At 44.8% G+C, this 21,905-nt stretch overlaps 1 protein-coding gene across 1 annotated transcript in view; it reads right to left on the reverse strand.

Moving 5' to 3' along the window:
- The window catches only part of PIANP (PILR alpha associated neural protein), a 42,530-nt gene extending 24,097 nt beyond the window's left edge, over positions 1 to 18,433 (reverse strand). Inside the window, exon 1 of the mRNA XM_081941525.1 lies at positions 18,130 to 18,433. The gene's annotated coding sequence lies outside the window, so the exon portion shown is untranslated. The remainder of the gene's footprint in view (positions 1 to 18,129) is intronic.
- Positions 18,434 to 21,905: the final 3,472 nt, after the last annotated feature.

The raw sequence follows: 21,905 nt of genomic DNA on the forward strand, positions 1-21,905 counted from the left end.
CCAAATGCACCCAAGGCATTTATTATTACTTGTACTGTCGTTGTCTTCTCTTGCCACAGTCATTCTACTTCTATGTGCAAGTCTTTGCACAGTATTCTGTGCTTTTCTCCTGTTCTTTTTCTTATCCTCTACTGTCTCCAGGTATTGACAATAACCACTATCCATACTTTTTTGACTTTCTTATCAATAGCAATTAAGCCTGAAATGTTCTGTGGCAGGTGCTTGCTTGCTTGAATTCTAAAGCCCCACTTTAGCTTCTTCATTTTCTATTACTTTTGTTTATTTTGTGGTCCCATTAGTTCTTGCTTGTAGGCAAATGATATTTCTTGCAGATACACTACAGTATTCCAATGCACCATTGTTGCGACTTTGCCATGCTGTTTTCTGTAGTCAATCTGTGTGATCTTCTTGCAGCAGCAAACTAGGTGGTCTGCTGTTTCTTCAGCTTCTTGGCGAGGTGGAATTTGCTCTCTGTTGCTGTCTTCTCAATGTTGGTTTTGCATGTGTTTATTCTTAAGGTTGGTCTTGTATAGCCAGAATTAGCCCCTCCGTCTTCTTTCATCAATTTTCCTGCTCCTAACCTTACTGTTATCTATTTGTCTGTTATTTTTTTATGTGCTGGTAAGGTAATACCTTTTTCATGAGTTACATTATTATGTTTCATTGCACATATACTACTACTGTATATATGTCACCGTGAAAGACCGAAATTGGTGAATGTCGACATTCACCGGTGAATGAAAGACCGAAATTGGTGAATGTCGACATTCACCGGTGAATGTCGACACATACCAATTTCGGTCTTTCACTGTGACATATATATAACGAGTCAGCGTAACGCTTTACTTTTGCTTTTCAATTCGCCGTCCTGGAAACTACTCGTTCTAACCGCGCAGGATCGCAGGTTTTTTTAAAAAAAGAAGTCCGCGAATAGAAGACGCTTAAAAGGAAGCGAGGAGCCAAGGTGTCGACAGGATAAGGGTATTAGGGTAAGGGTGTCGAGAGGATAAGGGTATATATTTCGGACATACACCAAGCAACTATGTGAATGTCGACATTCACCGGTGAATGTCGACATTCACCAGATTTCGGACTTTCACAGTAACATATACACAACAGTATGAGATCACAGCTGCCAGTTTTTAAGCTGGTGTTGGCCTTCATAGACATCAAATTCTTTCCAAGAACCCGGGATATCATAATGCAGTAATGGCTAACCTTTTTCGGATCGTGTGCCAAAAGCAGGGGGAGCGCAGGGGGGTCGTGCACATAATGCTGTGTGTGCGATCCCAGCCACATGGGAGTGCAATCAGTGTGGACCCCCCTACTTTTGGCACACTTATTTTGCCCTCCCCAGCTCCAGATACATTCTAGGAGCCTGGGGAGGGCGAAAACAGCCTCCCCCGCCCCCAGGAGGCCCTCTGGAGGCTTCAGGAGTTTCCCTGAAGCCTCCAGAGAGCAAAAAACCAGCCCTTCGGGCAAACTGCATGTTCATGAATGGACTTCTGGTTTGCTCATAGGGCTGGTTTTTTGCGCTCCAGAGGCTTCAAGGAACCCTCGGGGGGGGGGGGGGCGAAAAATGGTCTTAAAAGAAGGTCAAAGTCAGCTGGCCAGTGCGTTCATGCACACTGGAGCTGACCAGTGACGTGCAGTCAGGAGAGGCAGGGGAGGCAGAGCCGCATCGCTTTCATCATGAAAATTAAAAAAAAATACTCCGGGAAGCCGCGAAAGTGGCTGGGAGAGGCATGCGGCTTGGTTTAGCCTCCCTGGATATCTCAGCAGCAGCCCCAAGTATGCTGATCTCGCCATTTTTTGCATCGGGCGAGCCCGGGATCCTTGCAAGGGGAATGGGACCACATGTGCAGGAGGCTCCTCAGCTCCAGCCTCAATCAGCGCAGCTGCGGTCCCCTTCACGTTGGCTCAGGAAGGAGGGGAATGGGACCACATGTGCAGGGGAAGGGGATCGCGGCTGTGCTAATCCGAGGCTGTGCGATGATGTTACCTAGGCATGTTTTGCATCGGACGAGCCCGGGATCCTTGCAAGGGGAATGGGACATGTGTGCAGGCGGCTCCTCAGCTCCAGCCTCAATCAGCGCAGCTATGGTCCCCTTCACGTTGGCTCAGGAAGGAGGGGAATGGGACCACGTGTGCAGGGGAAGGGGATCGCGGCTGTGCTAATCTGAGGCTGTGCGATGATGTTACCTAGGCATTTTTTGCATCGGACGAGCCCGGGATCCTTGCAAGGGGAATGGGACCACATGTGCAGGAGGCTCCTCAGCTCCAGCCTCAATCAGCGCAGCTGCGGTCCCCTTCACGTTGGCTCAGGAAGGAGGGGAATGGGACCACGTGTGCAGGGGAAGGGGATCGCGGCTGTGCTAATCTGAGGCTGTGCGATGATGTTACCTAGGCATTTTTTGCATCGGGCGAGCCCGGGATCCTTGCAAGGGGAATGGGACCACATGTGCAGGAGGCTCCTCAGCTCCAGCCTCAATCAGCGCAGCTGCGGTCCCCTTCACGTTGGCTCAGGAAGGAGGGGAATGGGACCACATGTGCAGGGGAAGGGGATCGCGGCTGTGCTAATCCGAGGCTGTGCGATGATGTTACCTAGGCATGTTTTGCATCGGACGAGCCCGGGATCCTTGCAAGGGGAATGGGACATGTGTGCAGGCGGCTCCTCAGCTCCAGCCTCAATCAGCGCAGCCATGGTCCCCTTCACGTTGGCTCAGGAAGGAGGGGAATGGGACCACGTGTGCAGGGGAAGGGGATCGCGGCTGTGCTAATCTGAGGCTGTGCGATGATGTTACCTAGGCATTTTTTGCATCGGACGAGCCCGGGATCCTTGCAAGGGGAATGGGACAATGTGTGCAGGCGGCTCCTCAGCGCACAGCCTCAGATTAGCACAGCCGCGATCCCCTTTCCCTGCACACGTGGTCCCATTCCCCTCCTTCCTAAACCAACATGAAGGGGACCGCGGCTGCGCTTATTGAGGCTGTGTGCTGAGGAGCTGCCTGCACATGTTTTCCCATTCCCTTGCAAGGATCGTGGGCTCGCCCGATGCAAAAAATGCCTAGGTAACATCATCAGTGCTAGAAGGGGGGGGGAGGAGGAGAAAGGAGAAGTTTCTCTTCTCAGAAATGTCTTTTCAGTGGAGCTGCGGCAGCCTGCCTGCCTCTTTCTGACATTTTTGAGAAGAGAAACTTCTCCTTCCTCCTCCTTCTCCCTGCCTATTCCATTCTAGCATTGATGATGTTACCTAGGCATTTTTTGCATCTGGCAAGCCCACGATCCTTGCAAGGGGAATGGGACCACGCGTGCAGGCGGCTCCTCAGCTCCAGCCTCAATCAGCACAGCCGCGGTCCCCTTCATGTTGACTTAGGAAGGAGAGGAATGGGACCATGTGTGCAGGGGAAGGGAATCACAGCTGCGCTAATCTGAGGCTGTGCGCTGCTGAGGAGCCGCCTGCACACATTGTCCCATTCCCCTTGCAAGGATCCCAGACTTGCCCGATGCAAAAAATGCCTAGGTAACAACGTCAGTGCTAGAAGGGGGGAAAAAGGAGGAGAAAGGAGAAGTTTCTCTTCTCAGAAATGTCTTTTCAGTGGAGCTGCGGCAGCCTGCCTGCCCCTTTCTGACATTTCTGAGAAAAGAAACTTCTCCGTTTGGGCTGCGCCCGTGCGATCGGAGCAACCACGCGGTTTGATGACGTCACCAGCCTCACCAGTCATAAACATCACCGCACGTCACTGGAGCTGACAAGGCAACAACTCGTGTGCCCTAACAAATGGCTCCATGTGCCACCTGTGGCATACGTGCCATAGGTTCGCCATCATGGTCATAATGTATTGGCATAGTATATGTGTGGATCCAAGCAGGGTGTCCATCTGTATTAATAGATGGAAATTTTGTCAATGCAAAGATTTTCTAGTGATGTCAAACCTTTTTTGGGGGGTATGGCATTCAATGTCAATAATCACTGGCACTCCAAGGACAGGTTATGCCATAATCTTTCAATTTTGATTTTTAGATCTTGATACTTTGTGAACTTCTCCAATTTTCTGCCTCGTATTCTCTTTCCTGGCATTGCCACATCAATTATCAATACTTTCTTATTTTCAGCCACAGTTAAATCTGGTGTGTTATGAGGCAAGATTTGTTAGTATGTATTCAGAAATCCCACAATATTTTTGCCTACTCATTTTCAACTATTTTTTTAATGACATATTCCCCCCGTTTTTTATTATTAGCACATGATAATTTGTACGGATATTCCAGTGAATAATTTTGGCGACTATGCTATATTACTGTTTATAATGATCTTGTACAATTTTCTTGCATGGGCTGAGTATGTGATGTTGTTGTTGTTGTTGTTGTTGTTATTGTTATTATTATTATTATTGCATCATCAGAATTGTATCACAGCGGCCAGTTGTTTTGCCGGATTTGGCATTAATTACTAGTCGGGCCCCACCCAGGGGCCTAGGACGTCGTAACGTATTTTCGTAATATGTGTGCGGATCCAAGCAGTGCGGCCTTTTGCATTTGACTGATGGTGATTTTGTCAATTTTTAACTGTTTTAAATGTAATTCCAGTGCTTTTGGAATAGCACCCAGTGTGCCGATTACCACTGGAATTACCACTGCTGGTTTGTGCCATAATTGTTGGATTTCGATTTTTAAGTCCTGGTATTTCGCGATTTTTTCATATTCCTTCTCGGCGACCCTGCTATCACCTGGTATTGCGATGTCTATGATTGTAACCTTATTTTTCTCAACCAGTGTGATGTCTGGTGTATTACGTGCCAGTATTTTATCCGTTTGTATGCGAAAATCCCACAAGATCTTGACCATCTGACCCTCGATGACTTTTTCAGGCTTATGTTCCCACCAGTTTGTTGCTGTTTTAATATTATAATTTTTGCACAAATTCCAGTGGATCATTTGTGCCACTGAATTGTGCCGCATTTTATAGTCAGTCTGCACGATTTTTTTACAGCAGCTGAGTATGTGGTCAACAATTATTATTATTATTATTATTATTATTATTATTATTATTATTATTATTATTATTATTATTATTATTTTACATGAGAATGTGAACATCCAGTTCTTTAGATGATGTTGGTCTTTATGGGCAGTGAGTTATTCCCAAGATCCTAGGATAGGGTAATGCAGGGGTGTCAAACTCGATTTCATTGATGGCCACATCAGGTTTGTGTTTGAGCTTGGGCGGCTGGGGTGGGTGTGGCCAGGGTGGGCAAGGCCAGTATAACATCATTTGTGTTGGGGGGCAATAGTGGTGGCCCAAGTGCTCTGCCAGTGAAAACGGGCTCCCAAGCTCCATTTTTGACTGTGACAGAAACCCTCTGGCAGTGAAAATGGAGTTGGGAGGGGCACACCTAGCCCTCGTGAGCTCTGGTTTTGGCTGGGACAGCCTCCTACAACCTTCTGCCAGTGAAAACAGAATTAGGGAAGGCCACATGCTGCCCTCCCGAGCTCCGTTTTCACTGGCAGAGGCAACGTGGGCCGGTCCTTTGCTATTTCCAGGGTGGCTCCACAGGCCAGATCTAAGCATCCCGCTGGCTAGATCCCCCCCCCCCCCTGGGCCTTGAGTTTGACACTGGTGTAATCTATCCACGTAATATATGTGTGGATACAAGCAGCACGGCCTTTTATAACTGATATATAGAAATGTTGTCAATGCATACTTTCTAATTTCTAACAAAGATTTTTTGGTATGGCCTCCGGTGTTGCAATACCGATGGGACCAACACAGTCAGCTTATGCCATACTCTTTCAATTTTGGTTTTCAGACCTTGTTACTTTGTGGTCTTATTATGGTTGGCCACACAGCCAGCCAGATGTTTAGACTAGAATTGGCATTTTTATCCACCTATCAAGACCCTCGCAAGGAACTGGAATAGGCAAATATTTTTGTTTGATAGTGCTGTTGTTGTTATTGTTGTTATTACTATTACTATATACGCCAGTTCTTTAGCTAGCATTGGCCTTCAAATGCATTGGGTTCTTTCCAGGAACCGAGAATGCTGTAATGTATCAGTGTAGTATACGTGCAGATCAGGGGTGGGTTCTCGCCGGTGTTACTGATGGTTTGCTGTGCGCGCATACACGGTTCAATTGAAATTGTTCTGCGCATGCGCAGAACTAAAAAAAATGATGGTGGTGGCGGTGACCGGGGAACTGGTTTGGAGGCATGTCCAGCCTGGGTCACTGCCGGTTGTGTGACCCAGGCCAGCATACCAATACCGGTTAAGCCGAACCGGGCCGAACCGGTAGGAACCCACCTCTGGTGCAGATCCAAGAAGTGTTGCCTTTTGTAACTTATTGGTGCAAATGTTGTGGAAATGAAGATTTTTTGGAGCCAGTGTGCCACTGGTACCAGACATTCTTTCTCTTCCATTCTGCTGCCTCGATGTACTTATTTTATTATGATATTTGATCTTGCCTTTTCAATATATATGACCCAAAGTATGGCAAACAATATTCCTATTTTCCCTCTGTGGGATGGGATGGGCTGAGAGAGAGAGAGAATGACTGGCCCACAGTCACCCAATGGCCTTCATGCCTGACAGAAGCCTAGAACTCCCAGTCTCCAGTGTACCAAATTGGATCTCTAATGCAGGGGTCTCCAACCTTGGCAACTTTAAGCCTGGCGGACTTCAACTCCCAGAATTCCCCAGCCTGCTCTAATGAATTCTGAGCCATCCCCTTCTTGCCTGGATGCAACCTTTTCGTCTGTCAATGGCTTCTCCTGTTTCAAAATACATGAATATGTGAATTTTCTGCCATGCTTTATTTATTCCCTTCATTATTTTACCTTACATACATCATCTATCCTTTTCTCATTGCCCTCTGATGACCTAAAGAAGTAGGTTTTTGTTCTGCTTACGGTTTTTAAATCATATCCTGTTAAATTACAGGAAAATTGCACATAGAAATTCACTTCAGGTTTCTTAGGCCTGGCTGGATTCAACATGTTCAGAGCCCGTCCACACTAAGAATTTATAGCATCGCTCAGTCATCACTGTAGCAATATAAAACCTGTCTGAAGTCTGCTTCTGTGTTAGTGTCCCAGCCATGATTTGATGATGCTATAATTTTCTACTGCAGAAGACATCTCACTTTGGGGGGGGGGTGTAATTCTTATAAGAAAAATATCCCATGTCCCTTTTTAAAATCATAAACATGCTATTATTTGTTTAATAATGTAGTTTAACACATTAAAATATATTGATATATGAGAGGCTTAGTGTGTCAGTTGGAGTGTTGTTCTCTCTACAGAGCTGTATATATTGTATTTTGACATCCTAGCACTGTATTTTACAATAGATTTTATACGTGGCTTCATAATTCATCCAGGTTATAACTTCCTCCTCCTTCATGTCATGAGAAATGGCAAGAAAATCTGGGAAGGAAAACTAACACCAAATCTTGCTCTCTCTTATGGTTTCATTTCCAGCACAGATCCTACAAGCCTCTCTTTATGGCCACAAAGAGTACAAATGTAAGTTCTTAAAGTGCAAAAGAAGCAATGAAAACTGTGCCAGTCATCTGTGGAAGTGAAGACAGTTTATAGGACACGTATTAGATCATAAACTTAATGAAGGCCCGTCTCTAGTTAAGTGGCAATCGTGTTTTAAAGAATATAATAATTGTGTACTTTATGTGCATTAAATACATAACATTATTGATAAATGTTTTGCACAACTTGCACAAAGTAGTTGGATTCACACGTTAGTTAAGCTCAAACATGAGTTCATATGAAATGCTAAGCCAAAATTGTGGTTTTGGCTTAGCAGATTGTGCAAGTCTACTTAGTTTATGTTCGAAGTCAGCAAATGGGTTTTTTTCCCCAGTTGCACCATGGTTATATAAAGCATGGATTCATAAAACGTGTGAATTTTATATGTTTCCTAATATATGAATGTGTAGAGAGCTAAAAGCAGCACTTTCTTAATAGAAGATAGATGCTTTGCCACCTAACATAAATTTGGGTTCCTAGCTGATAGAATTAGAATGGGACAAGCTGCTCAATCTATATTCTCGGCTATTAATTTAAGCAAACAAAACTTTCGTAAGTGATAACATGCAAATACAACCATTTGTGATTTATTCAGTAAACTATGGTTAAACCAACCATTTATTAGTCAGACGTGTGAAGCAAATTATGGCTTCACTAGCCCGTATTATTGGCGAGTCAATCGTGTGCTGAGCGTAATGAATTGTCAGTTGATAACCTAGAGTAGATTTTTCTGGCTTGGCCGTATCAAATGAAGTTTCCTGAAATGCTTTCTGACTGCATCAGCTTTTACCTAGATTTATCACTCTGTCAATGAAAGAAAGTACAGTAGTTAATTTTTAGTCTACTTGACTCCTGAGATGCATAAATAAATACATTTGAAATAAATTATGCTATGTCTGCCCAGATGTGCTGATTTTGCCATGCCTACTTCAGCTTTTCCAGAAAAGGGAATTGCACTATGCAGCTTATCAATATAAGCTATTTTTTCCCCAAAAATTTCTTTAAGTTGAGAAGATATGGTCAGGTTCCAATTATTTTTTTATAGTACAAACTCAGAAATGCCCATGAAAAAAGGGGGCAACATTTCACTGTTGTGTCAGAGTTTGCATTACAAAATGCATGGGTCAGAACAGAGAAGTTTGGAAATCCTGATAGATTGTAGCTTTTACACTTAATGCTTTTCCAAGGTCAGCTAAATATATATACATGTGAGAGAGCCAAGTGACTTTCCACACTTTCCAGATTATAAATGTATTGTATTATGTTCTGCTGTATTGGGAACTGTTGTGACTGCGTGACTAGGAAAGACAGAATGTTTCTAAAACATATTTGGAACATGTTTATTTTTAAACAATTAATTCAAAACATGGGCTAGAGTGCTACTTCATTTAAAGTGCTACTGCGCAAATATTAAAAAATTAAAATATACATTAAAAGAAAGCATGGCAATTGAATGGATATGTTTAGAAAATACACGGGGTGCTAAAATTGGAAAACATACTAATTTTTATAGTTTGTGCCAAATTGCTGCTGCTTTAAGCATGCAAGTACTTTAATTATTGTCCTGTAAATTAGTTAGCACAAATTTGGATTTTGACTTTAAACATGAATTCCATTGCTACAATCTTTACCATTGTTGCTACAAATGTTGTAGCTCAGAGCTGCTAGAGTTGAGCCTGCAAATTGAAATAATAAACTGTTTGAACATTATCACCATTCACACACTCACCATCAATCAATTACAGCTTCCCTTGGAATAGCTTACGTGCTGTGACGATACCTTTAACAACATCAAACAACAACATCTGCCTACCCCTATCCTTGGAAAGGACACAACAGGCAGATAAAAATGCCAAATTCCATCTAAACATCTAGCTGACTGTGGGACGAACCACAATAAAAATAATACTCTATAGGTGGATAAAAATGTCAAACCCAGTCTAAGCAGCTGGTTGACTGTGCAACCAACCATAAACACAACAGACCTGACAGATAAGGCAATTTATAGAGATATAGTAGTATCAATTACCTAAAATGTCAGTCTTCCAACTGAAAAAGATGAAACACAGATGCTAAAGTGAAATTATGTCTCCGTTCCATTCTCTTAATTAAAAGGATTCTGTGAACTTTTAATATAAATTTTAAAAACCAAGGAAAATATAAAGGAATGGTAATCGATGGTATAACATAAATTAGGCAAACAGAAATTCCCGCAGCTATAGTTACCAAAGGTGAGCAATAGAGCCTCGTAATTTTCTATTAACCCATGAAAATTGTAATGTCAATCTTAAAATAGTTTCGATAACATCATTTTGCAAAACAAGAAAATCCCCCAAATTCTCTCAAGGCACTTAGGGGGAAAAAAACAACTACACATTTTAATGCAAACCACATGTGCGGCAACTTTGCAGCTACAGCCCTTACTCTCCTAAAAATGTAAATTACTGTCTTTTGGCATCCATAAACTTTTTTTTTTCAATCTCAGTGTAGATGCTCCATAAAAATGGACAGCCCCTCTGCACACAGCATTTGAACCAATCTGGCATTGTGTCAGGCTTCACACCAGGCACGGTAATAAATCTCAGCACTCCCGACATTCAACCTTTTATTCAGGAATTTGCTAACCACAGAAGCTTCACAGACATGACATGGCTGAGTAAGTTGCTTTATTGCAGATAAGAAAGAAGTAATATATGCACAGAAAATCTGCCTACTGCAGTAAGCAGAAAGCAAGCCCAATGTGCAACACAGGTCTCTCTAAAGTTTACATTTCAGGTCTTTTCCTTTTGCCTGTTCACATTCATGGACTCTTGCCCGTTCTTTTTTCTTGGCCTTGAGAATTGCCGATATCTGCTCAATATTTATAAAACAGATTTGTTTGGCCTGAGAATCACCAGCTCTGGCCTTTGCTCATGAGTGCTCAGCCACTGTATTCATCCTTCTTGGGCAGCTGAGCTGATTTTTGAATATTGCCATTGGGGACCTGGAGGAAGTATTGGATAACTTTCTGGTCAGTCTCACAATCCTTCTTTCAAACTGCCTAGATTGATTTTCCCAGCTTATATAAGCAGGGTGCATAGCTCTTTTGCTTTATGTCGCCTCTGGCTCAAGCAAGCTAGTAATCCTTCCCCACTGCCAACAACAACAACAACACCACATACACATACAGATGCTCTGCACTGCAACCTACAATGGTTGCGGCTGTTGAAAGAAAAGTGTGGGTTGACAACTATAATGTTATGCTACCTTCGCAGCTCTCACTGGGTATTTATAAACAGGAAGTATGATAACTTGACAGCCAGTAATTCAGATTTTTCTAAAATGGCCAAATGAATACCACTTGTTCAGAAAGTGCTGGATTGATGCTTTCAAGGGATTCACAACATCATCTGCGACGTAGGGCCCAACCTGTTTTGTAAGGCAGCAATGCTTTTCCCCACCCTCCTGAATGAAACAAAAATAAGGGGATTTTTGTTGTCCCAGAAGCTGCCATAACTCAAGGATGGTCCCTAACTGGGTGAAGGTTTTGTTACCCATCTTTTCATTGCTGGAGAGATCCCTTTTGGTCTCTTGTTGGTTCCCCTCATTCCATCATTTGGGAGAATGTTTGTTGAATGTTTCTATAAAGCATTCCAATCTTCTTTTGGGTAACTTAGGGGTGAAAACTGGTGCCTTGTGGAACTAACCTGAATGAACCAACCATGGTAATATCACACTGAGTAGCTACTGTGAGAACAAACATTCACCCTGTTGTATAGGAATCCAGGGTTTAATTGCCAAAGAAAGTTTTCCTCCATTCCAAGCTCTTAAAAAGTGGTATGAATGTGATCTGAGGCAGCCCTGAGGGCATACAAGAGAAAGTCAGTTCTGCTTACTGTTTTCAGAGCTGGGATCATTTTAAAATGCCCTCTTTTTTTACGCCCATGTTCTTGTAGCATTTGCTCCAGAAATTTTCAGAATATGCATTGAATATGGGATTCTTCCTAAAATCTGCTTCAAGACCTATCCCAACCTATCTGCTAAAAGAACAAAACAAAATAGGAATCCTAGGCATGGAGACTTCTTTCTACTGCGTATTAGAATATCCACAGACTGGACTGAATGGTTTGTGCAAATTATGTTAACCTGTGACCTGGCTTTCACCCCCATCACATCTTAATTTATTGCCTAACAGAGGCCAGCTTGGTGCCTTTAGCAACTGATCTATCTAATGGAAGTTCCATTTAGCTACCATAGCAGCCAAGTCTAGGATTACCATTAATTTCTCTAATACTCCTTCAAAAAAGCAACTAAACTAGTGTTTTTTCTCCATCTTATTTTCTCCACCCTTTCTCCATCTCAATTAATTTCGTGTATTCTTCCTTGTAGGATAACCGGACATTCTTCAAAGGTAACTGGGATAAATTCAGGTTATTCATTTATTTAATTCCCCATCCCTTTTTCATGTCTTTCAGAGAGGCAACTGATGAACTCATTCATTTTCTTTCTTGGATGAGTCAGTGGAATAAAACATTTGACCTCAGTTCCTAGATTAAATTTGGCAAAGGCCTGTAGGTGAGAGGAAAGAGAGGAGGATGAACCTTGCCCTACATCTCAGTCTAGCGGGTGAAATCCAGTGGGACATAAGAATTAGTCACCATGTGCCTTCTCTAAGCTCTGTTAAGCAGGCATGTTTAGTCCCAATTACACTGGTTTGGGACCGCAGCTTTAAAAACAGAATTTCAGCAACGCCAGAATCAACCTAGGCTGGGAAGCTAAGCAGAATCAGGTCTAATATTTAGATGTTAAATGTCCAGGAAATTCCCAAGGTGTAGACATTGACTAGGAGGTTGAAAGACATCCTAGAAAAGGACAAGGCAAACTACTTTATAATTATTATTTTTGACAAGAAAACTATGGGGACATATACATGAAGTCACTAGGAAAAGCTCAACTGGAAAGAGATTCCATTTCAGGAGCTGAACTAAAAATCAACAAGTTCCTGTTTCTCCTCAGGACCCTCTCCACAATATGAGAACCACCATCGTATTTTTCTACCTGACAACAAACATATCCAACATATACTATTTTCCCCTTAGTAAGAACCCTGTCGGGTGGGGTGGGCTGAGAGGGAGTGATTGGCTCAAGGTCACTTGGCTAGCTTTCATGGCTTAGACAGACTAGAACTCCTGGTTTCTAGCCTTGGTGCCTTAATCATTAGGCCAAATTGGCTCTCTAAAAAGTGGTTTTACAGGTAATATGAATATTCAGAAGTGCTATTCAGTACAAAAATTTAAGTGTAATTCCTAGAAGGGAGCCCGTTTGGTGCAGTGGTTCAGCCAGTAGGCTGATAGACTGTGAGTTCTAATCCTATCTTGGGCACAAAGCCACCTAAGAGCTTCTTACAGATTAACAGAGTTGGAAGGGACCTTATAGGTCATCTAGCCCAACCCCCACCCACCCCCACTCCGCTCAAGCAGGAGACCCTACACTATTTCTGACAAATGACAGTTCAGTCTCTTCTTGAAAGTCTCAAGTGATAAAGCCCCCACAACTTCTGAGGGCAAGCTGTTCCATTGGTTGATTGTTCTCACTGTCCTCCTTATTTCTAGGTTGAATCTCTCCTTGGTCAGTTTCCATCCATTGTTCCTTGTCTGGCCTTCAAGTGCTTTGGAAAAATAGCTTGAGCCTCTTCCTCTCTGTAGCAGCCCCTCAAATATTGGAACACTGCTATCATGTCTCCCCTGGTCCTTCTCTTCACTAGAGTAGCCATGCCCAGTACCTGTAATCCTTCTTCATATGTTTTAGTCTCCAGTCCCCTAATCATTCTGATTGCTCTTCTCTGCTCTTTTTCTAGAGTCTCGACATCTTTTTTACAGTGTGGTGAGCAAAACTGGATGCAGTACTCTAGCTGTGGTCTTACTAGGGTTTTATAGAGTGGTATTTGTACCCCTTGGACCATTCTCACTCAGCCTTAGGAAGCAGGCAAGGACAAATCACTTTTGAAAAAGTCGCCAAGCAAACTGCAGAGACTTCTACAGGTAGTTGATTGGAGTCACGTCTAACTCAAAAACACCCATCCACCTACACAGATCTGTGTGATGCTGCCAACCTGGTTTAACAGACTTATAAACAAACTAGACTACTAGTTTAAGTTGCTGAAAACAGTTCCATTGCACCTTTCCAAAGGCATTTTAAGAGTTAAACTGCTCATCATATATGAAAAACTTACCTTTTTGAAGTTTTATCAAGTATTGCATTAGAATCTTTGCTTGGTCGCCTTTTTCCAAATGAGTAAATTCTCAGATTAGGTACCATTATCAATGCTTTGAGACAAATGAATGGGCTTTGCCAACTTTTTATGTATGGCAGCTGCTCCTACCTGTCTGAATCAGGTAGGCCAATCAGAAACAGGCATATATTGTAACATCAAACAATCCCGGTTGAGATGGAAGGTTTCAGGCACACCATCTTAATATAATATGTGAACTATGTGCTGGCTGGGAAATTCTGGGTGTTGAAGTCCACACATTTTTCAGTTGCCAAGGTTAAAAAACATTGAATTAGACTAGCTAATTTCTATCGATACAATTTTTCTTTAATTTTTTAAATTGGATTATTTAAATCCTATTCCCACTTTGCTAGATACAAGCTTCAATATAAAGGGTCTTCTTTCCGAGTCGATGAATACAAGATTGGGCTGCCAATTCTTTTTTTTTTTTAATTTCTCCCCTAATACAATAATACTTTGTGGCAACACCTCATTCACAAATCCAATTGAACTGAAAGCCTCTCTGTGCTTTGATAGGCATTCCCTTGTTTTATTTCATATTACAAACAAAGCAAAATTAACAACTGCTTCTTGTTAACTTCATAATATCCATTGCACTCTTTTGTTCATTTAGCCCAGTGAAAATATCTTTTTAGTCTCAAACCTTATGGTAACAATTTTTGCTGCCTTTCTTTATATCTTTGTTCCCATTTTCTACAAATCAAATTCTACAACATTCGCAGCATATGATTTTAGCATCCGCAAATCATATGCATCTTTTTACTCTGAAAATACTTACAATAAGGATTCTTTCCTCACACTTCCCCCAGCATTTTGCAATGCCTAACACTGAGTTTCATCTGCCATTTTATTGCTAAAGTCACCCAGTTGTGTAATGACCTTCCAGAGACAGCAATCTGTTTTCAAGTGCAAAGCGTTGCCTGTTTTGTTTCCAGCACAATATTCCTTCCTTCCTTCCTTCCTTCCTTCCTTCCTTCCTTCCTTCCTTCCTTCCTTCCTTCCTTCCTTCCTTCCTTCCTTCCTTCCTTCCTTCCTTCCTTCCTTCCTTCCTTCCTTCCTTCCTTCCTTCCTTCCTTCCTTCCCTTCCTTCCCTTCTGTCCCCCCTTCTTTCTGTTGTTCAGTGCTTTCCTTTCTACTCTCCTATTCATATTTATAGAATCCCACTTGATTTCTTACTTATTTGTCACTCTGCTCTTCAGCATAGCAGTCCTAACAAACAGAGAAGGAGTTGGAGGCATACTGGTCCATTAAGCAGAGAATCCAAAAAGCAATTATGTGTGGGGCTGGGTTGGGGAGAGAGAATCTGCTTTTTTTTTAAAGTATCCCACATTTTGCAAAATGTTAAAGTTGACCCTGATCAAAACATAACTGGGGTGGGGGAGGTCAGCTCAATGCTCTGGAAATACAGTTGCTTGGATCCTCAACTCTACCAAACCTCTCCCACCTCCCCATTAGTAACTGACAAAACAACGGTCCCTCTTATTCTAGGATGACTTTGTTTCCTTAAGAGACTTTGAAGAATGGTTTCCTGAAAGGCTTCTGAAAATCCATTTGTATAGAATCAACTGGAGCACCTTATTTTACAAGCTGCCTGAACATCCTCCGAGAATCTGGGGAGATGAGTGAGGTGTCACTTTCCCTTATTAATCCCAGAACTGACAGTTTCCTGACATAACAACATTTATCTATACGTTATGTGTTTTTGTCTAGGCTTCAGAATTTCTCTGCATTTTCAAGGGACAACAGATATTTAATTTAGTAGATAAAGATGTAAAAATCAACGCCAGGCAAAAAATTCAACTGGAGACAAAAGGTATATTGGGGAAAAAAACCTTACAGTTATTCGCTTGGTGATTTACCCAGGAATGTGTTGGGATTTGCATTTTGAACATTTAAAATAATCTGCGCATGCTAAATTTTTACTCCAAAAGAGCTACTTTCAGAATTCATCCTCCCTGAGGTTTTTGTCACTGTCAGGACTGACAAAACAAGGAAGAATTCTGACCTATAGGAGACCAGTTAACTAGCATGTTCCTGGTGTAAGGACAACTCCTTTCATCATTTTTAACAGTTCTTCTGCAGGAAAATCTCTAGCAAATAATCTCTCATTTTACTTAATAGAGGGAAGAAGTCTGTCACTTGGATGTTCTGCTTCAGATATCAAAATGTCCGAGGGAGACCATCCTTCCTGTCAGCTCAGTCAGAGGAAACCACTTGAGTTCCATTTCAGCTCCCTTCTGCTTTTTCCACGGGATGCTGGGATGCTCAGTAGTTACACAAATACATTATTATGGGCAGAAACAAAACTGCCTCTGAAACCAAGAAAAGACAAGCAGGATTCAGTATTCCAAACCCCACATCGGGCCAACAGTTACTTTTCACCAAGACTAGTAGGAGTAGTCAAAGCCAGTTGCCAAAATATATGTGAGTGAGGTTTACTGCAATAGATCCTGCCATGTAGCAAAGGGGATAAATATAATAATATAAAAATATGCTTAAAATGCTGCTACTTGAAGGTGTGGGTGTAATCTGGAAACTTCTTTAAAATTTCTTTCCCTCTATAAAATTGATTGGCAGTAAGTCTGGGGCAGGAATGGAAAAGAATTCTTTAACTAACACATAGTAAAGTTGCAGGAGTCATCACCACCACCACCACATGGACGCAATCATCTTTAATGCAGTCTTTGTTTAACAAAGAACAAAAAGCAAGTGTAGCTAAGAAGCCATTGAGAACCTCCACAGTTAGAGGTTCCCAGGCTTTTGCTAGGCAGTTTTGGAAGCAATGAAGCCTTGCTTTGATCCAGGCAGGCAACACTTACAGAGGCTTAAAGAGGCTTGGGGATCTTAGCCTAGGAATAAAACTCTGTTATTCAAAGTATGGCCCTGCTATAGTCAGGCTGCGATTTCACAGAGGTAGTAGTTAATATGTTGTTTAGAGAAATTCAGCAATATTTTCTAGCTGGAATAGTGAGAGTCTGGTGGTCTCTCACCCTACAATGGTGTTGCTGATGCCGCTGTGAGAAGCTGGAAGGTGTTTTAATCCCAGTGGGGAAAAGAATATGTTTTTCAAGGACTGACAGGGTGGTCCAGAGTGAATCAGATGGCTTAGAATAGCCTTCTCCAACCCAGAGCCCTCCCGGGAGTTTGGGACCAGGAGATTATAGGACGGCAGACTGTAGAAATATGTGAACTTGATTTAAAAAAATATCAGACAGGTGTTGTTCTTCCAGAGATTTGGAGGAAAGAAGTTGTAGCCCACTGCATTTTCTTGGGCAAGTAACTTCCATGTTAACTGCTTGGGAGAACTAGGTGTGCTAAGCAAGCATACCCAGAGTCTAATGAAAAGCCTGGGAGCCTAAAGCATTTTCTTCTCTTTAAAAAACGAATTGTCAAATGTGAGGATTAAACCTGCATGGTGTCTGAATTTCCATCTGCATCCACAAGCTATTAAGCTTTTTGAGGTGTCCCCAAAGGACGGCCAAGTGGACAGGACCTATGTGGCCCATTCTCTCGGGTATTGGGGCGGAGGTGGTGAAGTAATTGCCTCACGCCCCTGTGTTGTGTCTGTTTGTTTTCTGGCTTACCACAATCGCTCCTGGGCACAGCAGATCTTGGGCGTCTGTGCACAAGGGATGGAGCCGAATAGGCTCAGGGCGCGATTGGACAAGGCTGCTGGAAAAGGCTAGAAGAGACTGCTAAGTATCACCGCCCAAAGGGGTTGCCAAATCGCCGTTCTTTAAGGGACACGCTTTCCCCTATCGCAGAGAACATCCTCGATTTCTGCCAGTTTTCACAACACATACGCACACACACGCACACACACACGATACACAACCGAACGTCCCTCCTCTTCAGCCGGTCAAGAGCCACCGATAAGACGCCCCGCGTTCTCCCCTCCAACGCCAACCTTCCCTGGACATCTCTTCCCACCAGAAAACCCCGCAGAAGCCAGCCGCGGAGCCCACCGAGGAGACCGGGCGCACACACTCACACGCGTCTCCCTCCAACCTCCCCTCCCCGCGGCTCTTCGGGGAGCTCCTCCGCCGGACCGGAGCCCCCCACCCAGGTCCCCCGGCTCTCCCGGCTCCCTTGGCCCCCGAGGACGCCGCCCAGCCCCGCTTGGGAAAGGCTGACCTGCGAGGAGAGGCGGCAGCTCCTGGGCAAACAGGAGGCGGCGGCGGATCGCGGAAGGAAGCCGACGGAGCAGGCGAAGAGCCGCAAGCGAGTGGCTCGCAGTCTCCGGGCAGTGGCGGGCTGGCTGGCTGTGCCTCCCCCCCCCCCCCCCAAGCCCAGAGGACCGAGCCAGCCCCCAACTCACCTTGGCGGGCGAGCCGAGGGACCCGGCTAGCAGCGGAAGAGTCCGGCTGCCGCTCTCCTGCTCCCAGCTGGCGTCGCCTTTCATGGCCAGGCGGGCTAAGGAGGCAGAGGCGGCGGCGGCGGCGGGCCGGCTGCTCCAGCCTCTTCCCTCGCCGCGGCTGTCTTGTCTGTCCGTCTCTCTGTCTGGTTCGCTCACACCTCGGTCCCTGTTAACCCTCCGACTGCTGGCTGAGCCCTGCTCTGCGTGCCGCGAGAGGCCGCCCCCTCGAGCGACTGACTTGCGCGTGGGGTGGCCGCTGGCGAGAGACCGAAGGGGCGGCGCAGCGGCGGGCGGCGAGGGGCGAGCCGCAGGGCGCGGGGGCAGGCGGGGTTACGGGGGCAGGGGGAGACCCTGGGGTGCGGGGCGCAAGGCACGTGGGTCCCACCTTGGAGGAAAGGGCGTGTGGCGCTTGCAGGGGAGCTCCCCTCCCGCCGCTCGAAGTTCCCTTGGACGGCTGTGCCTGCGTGGCGGGCTAATATCTTTGCAAGCGATGTTCCTTTCCCCACGGAGAGAAACCCTCCCTCCCGCTTCATTCCGCTTGTTTGCTCAAGCAGAGGCGGATTCTTCAGAGCCGCCCTCTGAGAACACGCAAAGTGAGCAGCCTCCTGTCCGCACGCCAAGACCTCTGGCTAGCTAGCGTCAGGGAGCAGCCCTCTTCGCTTTGGGGACAATGAAGACGCCCCCCCCCCCCGGCCCAGGGGCCGGGCATCCCCCTCTCCCAGGCTGCAGGCTGACTTCAGCCGCGGATGGGACTTCTGGCGGGAGGATCCGCCTGTAGTGATACTGCCTTGGGTCTCTCCCCCCTCCCCCTCCCGCCGCCAATTCCCCCGAGCCAGCCTCGCAGATTCATTTCGGCGCCCCTCTCCCTGCTCTCTCTCAGATCCTCCCCGGCAGTCCAGCCTCTTTCTCTTGCGTTGCTATGGAGCGAGGCGTCTCCAAGGGACATACCAGGCAGCACCTGTGGCTGAAACTGTCTCGGCTCAACCTCCGAGGCAGCTTGTCCGCTTGGGAAGGGCTGGAGCTGAAGCCCCCTCCTCTCGCCAAGGGAAGAAGAGACCCAGCACGGGCGGAGGGGGGCAGGCGAGGCAGCAAATTAAACGGAAGAGCGAGCTCGGCCGTCCGGCTCTTCCTTGCGCTTTCTTCGACTCCCGTCCCTCCGCGGTTCCGATTTTTTTGCTCAACAAATGCCAACCGTTTCTCTTCTGGTCCTCCGCTGAGTTCCGAAGCTCCAACCTCGCCTTTCGCCTCCACCCCACCCTCACTTGTCCAGACGCCTCTCCCAAGCGCCTGGCCGTGGGAGGGAATATTTTTCCCCAAAGCATCCTTGCCAAGCCCTCGGAACCCGCGGTTTCAAGCCTTCTCCGTGGGAAGGAATGCCGGAGCGAGTGCAAGGAACCTGCAACGCGAGGCCGAAGTCTGAATGGACCCGGTCCCTGCGCCTATGCTGGAAGGATCTCAATCCTGTGTTTTGTCCCCCTAAAATACCAGTATGATCTCGTTATTGGAAGACACCGGGCTTTCCCGCTACCAGCTGGAGCTTCTGGGTTCAGAAATCAAGTGGGGGTTTGGCCTGGCTGCTTCTATGACGGGAGATCTCAAGGGGATGTTAGAGCTGTCGGCAAGGCAGAAAAACAAACAAGGTACTGAGGCGAGGAAAAAATGAAATCACCAGGACTTGAGGGAGGCTATGTCATTCTTGGAGAGTGAGAAGTAGTTGGATCACTTTACTTTGTCCCTAATGGACCCTTCAGATATGTATTAAAAATGCAGTGTAAAAGTGCCAAACACATGTTTACAAACCCCAGGGCCATGAGTATTTAAGGAAGGATGAACCACTGCAGTATGTTGTTAGTGATACCATTAGTAAAGCCAGTTTCATCTAATGTTTAGTTTAGTTTAGTTTATTTAGCTTATATACCGCCCCCTCTCCCCGAAGGGACTCAGGGCGGTGTACAGACAATAAATATACAGAATGAATAACAAAGCAACACACAAAACCAGACAAAAACCAACTTAAACACACAGTCCGTACAAAACCAAACTATTTTGGTTAAGGCACCAGCTAAGAACAGGGAAAGTGAACAGATGGCCTCTTGGGGATATATATTATTCCCATATTGTTTGGGAAACTTGCGGTTTACCTAGTCTTTGGAACACTTGCAGCTTAATTATATCTTATTTTGCTTCTTTGCACTTGTGCACACACAGAAGTGCTGTCCGCTGTACAACTTTACTCTCCGTGATGAAAACTGCAAACGTTAACTTTATGATTAAGGATCAAAGGATCAAGTCCACCATCACATCACAACCCTCTCTCCAAACACAAGGATGGTCTATGACTTGAAAATTGCATACAAAAATCCACGTATTTGGTACAATGATGTCAGTAACAAGACCTATGGCAAGCAGAGAGAGGCTATGATACAATGCTTTTAAAAAGATTCTCCTAAAAAACTAAATGCAAGGCTAGTCCAATATTAACTGCAGCCAGTTTTTACTCGTGTGTTTGTATAATGCTTTTCTTTTCCCCTTTCTTAGCTTCTTGATAAATTTTCTGCTTTTTTTTGGTGCCCCAGTTCACCCCACAACTGCCAGTTTGCCCATTCCCCTTCTATCTGCAGATCATTGATTTCTGCCACTGCCCAGTTGTTTTGCGCTGTGCTTCTCTTCCGTTTGCAGAGTGGCCATGCTTTTAAAAATGTTTGCGATGGTGGTGAATATCTGTATTTTTAAAATGTGTGCATTCACTATCTGGCAGGGCTTGCTTTGAAGCCCACAGCAGACCCAAAAGCATTCTGGGGGATTATACAGCAGGAAGCTGAGCCTTTGTAATGTTTTGTTTCGCTGCTTCCCCTCCCCCCCCTCCAGCCTTCCCAGTGCTTGCTATGTCGGGGGTAGAAGGCTTATCAAATCTTTCAATGCCTACTTTCTTTGTTAATACACCTTATCACAACTTTACAATGTTTTTTTTTGTTCTCTGTGTGCATTTTGAATTAATTTCCTCTAAATTCTTTGCAAAAAGCCAACGGTGATAATTATAATTTACTCTGCTTCTGTTAGATACCTGGAAGCAGTGGCAGCCCTCCAGCTGACTTAAACCTTGCTTTCTTAACCATTTAAAAAACCCAGAGACTACTGTTACCTTTAGAAACGCACCGTGCCATCTCACCAAAGCTAACACACAGGAAAATCATAGGGGCTAGAAACTTTTTTAGAAAATGAAATCCCAGGAGTAAGATCAGCACCTTGTCAAGGTTTCTGCACTCTCTCCAACCTGCATAGAATCACACCAACTGAGCAATCCTGTATGCAGCCAGTCACATGATGTTCCCCTTTACTGGAGGATAAGCGGCTAATTACTTTTTACTCACCAGCACCAAGCCACAGCTGTTACATTACAGTGTTTGTTACACTTCACATCACTGCAAAAGTGAAACAGCCACCAATTTAGTTGACTTGGCTTCCTTTGTTCTGCCTTCTTTCTACGTTGTGGGGGGTGGGGGGTGGGTGAGAAATAATTGGGGCAGAATAAGGCTTGGCAGAGAAAATAATTGTGAGTAAAAGCTGTTGCATTTTTCAGCCGCACGGCCAAGCCCTTCCTGGAGGAATTCGAGAGTTATGTCATGTGTGCTGCTTCAAGAAGGAAGGATACAGTGGTGGAGGATTAGATCCGCTGTGGAGGATTAGATGCCTGTCTAGGTGTCTGAGACAAGGCCAAAATTTTGCAATTCTTCTGA

This window comes from Natrix helvetica, assembly GCF_964273705.1.
Source record: "Natrix helvetica genome assembly, chromosome: 2".
NCBI lineage: Eukaryota > Metazoa > Chordata > Lepidosauria > Squamata > Natricidae > Natrix > Natrix helvetica.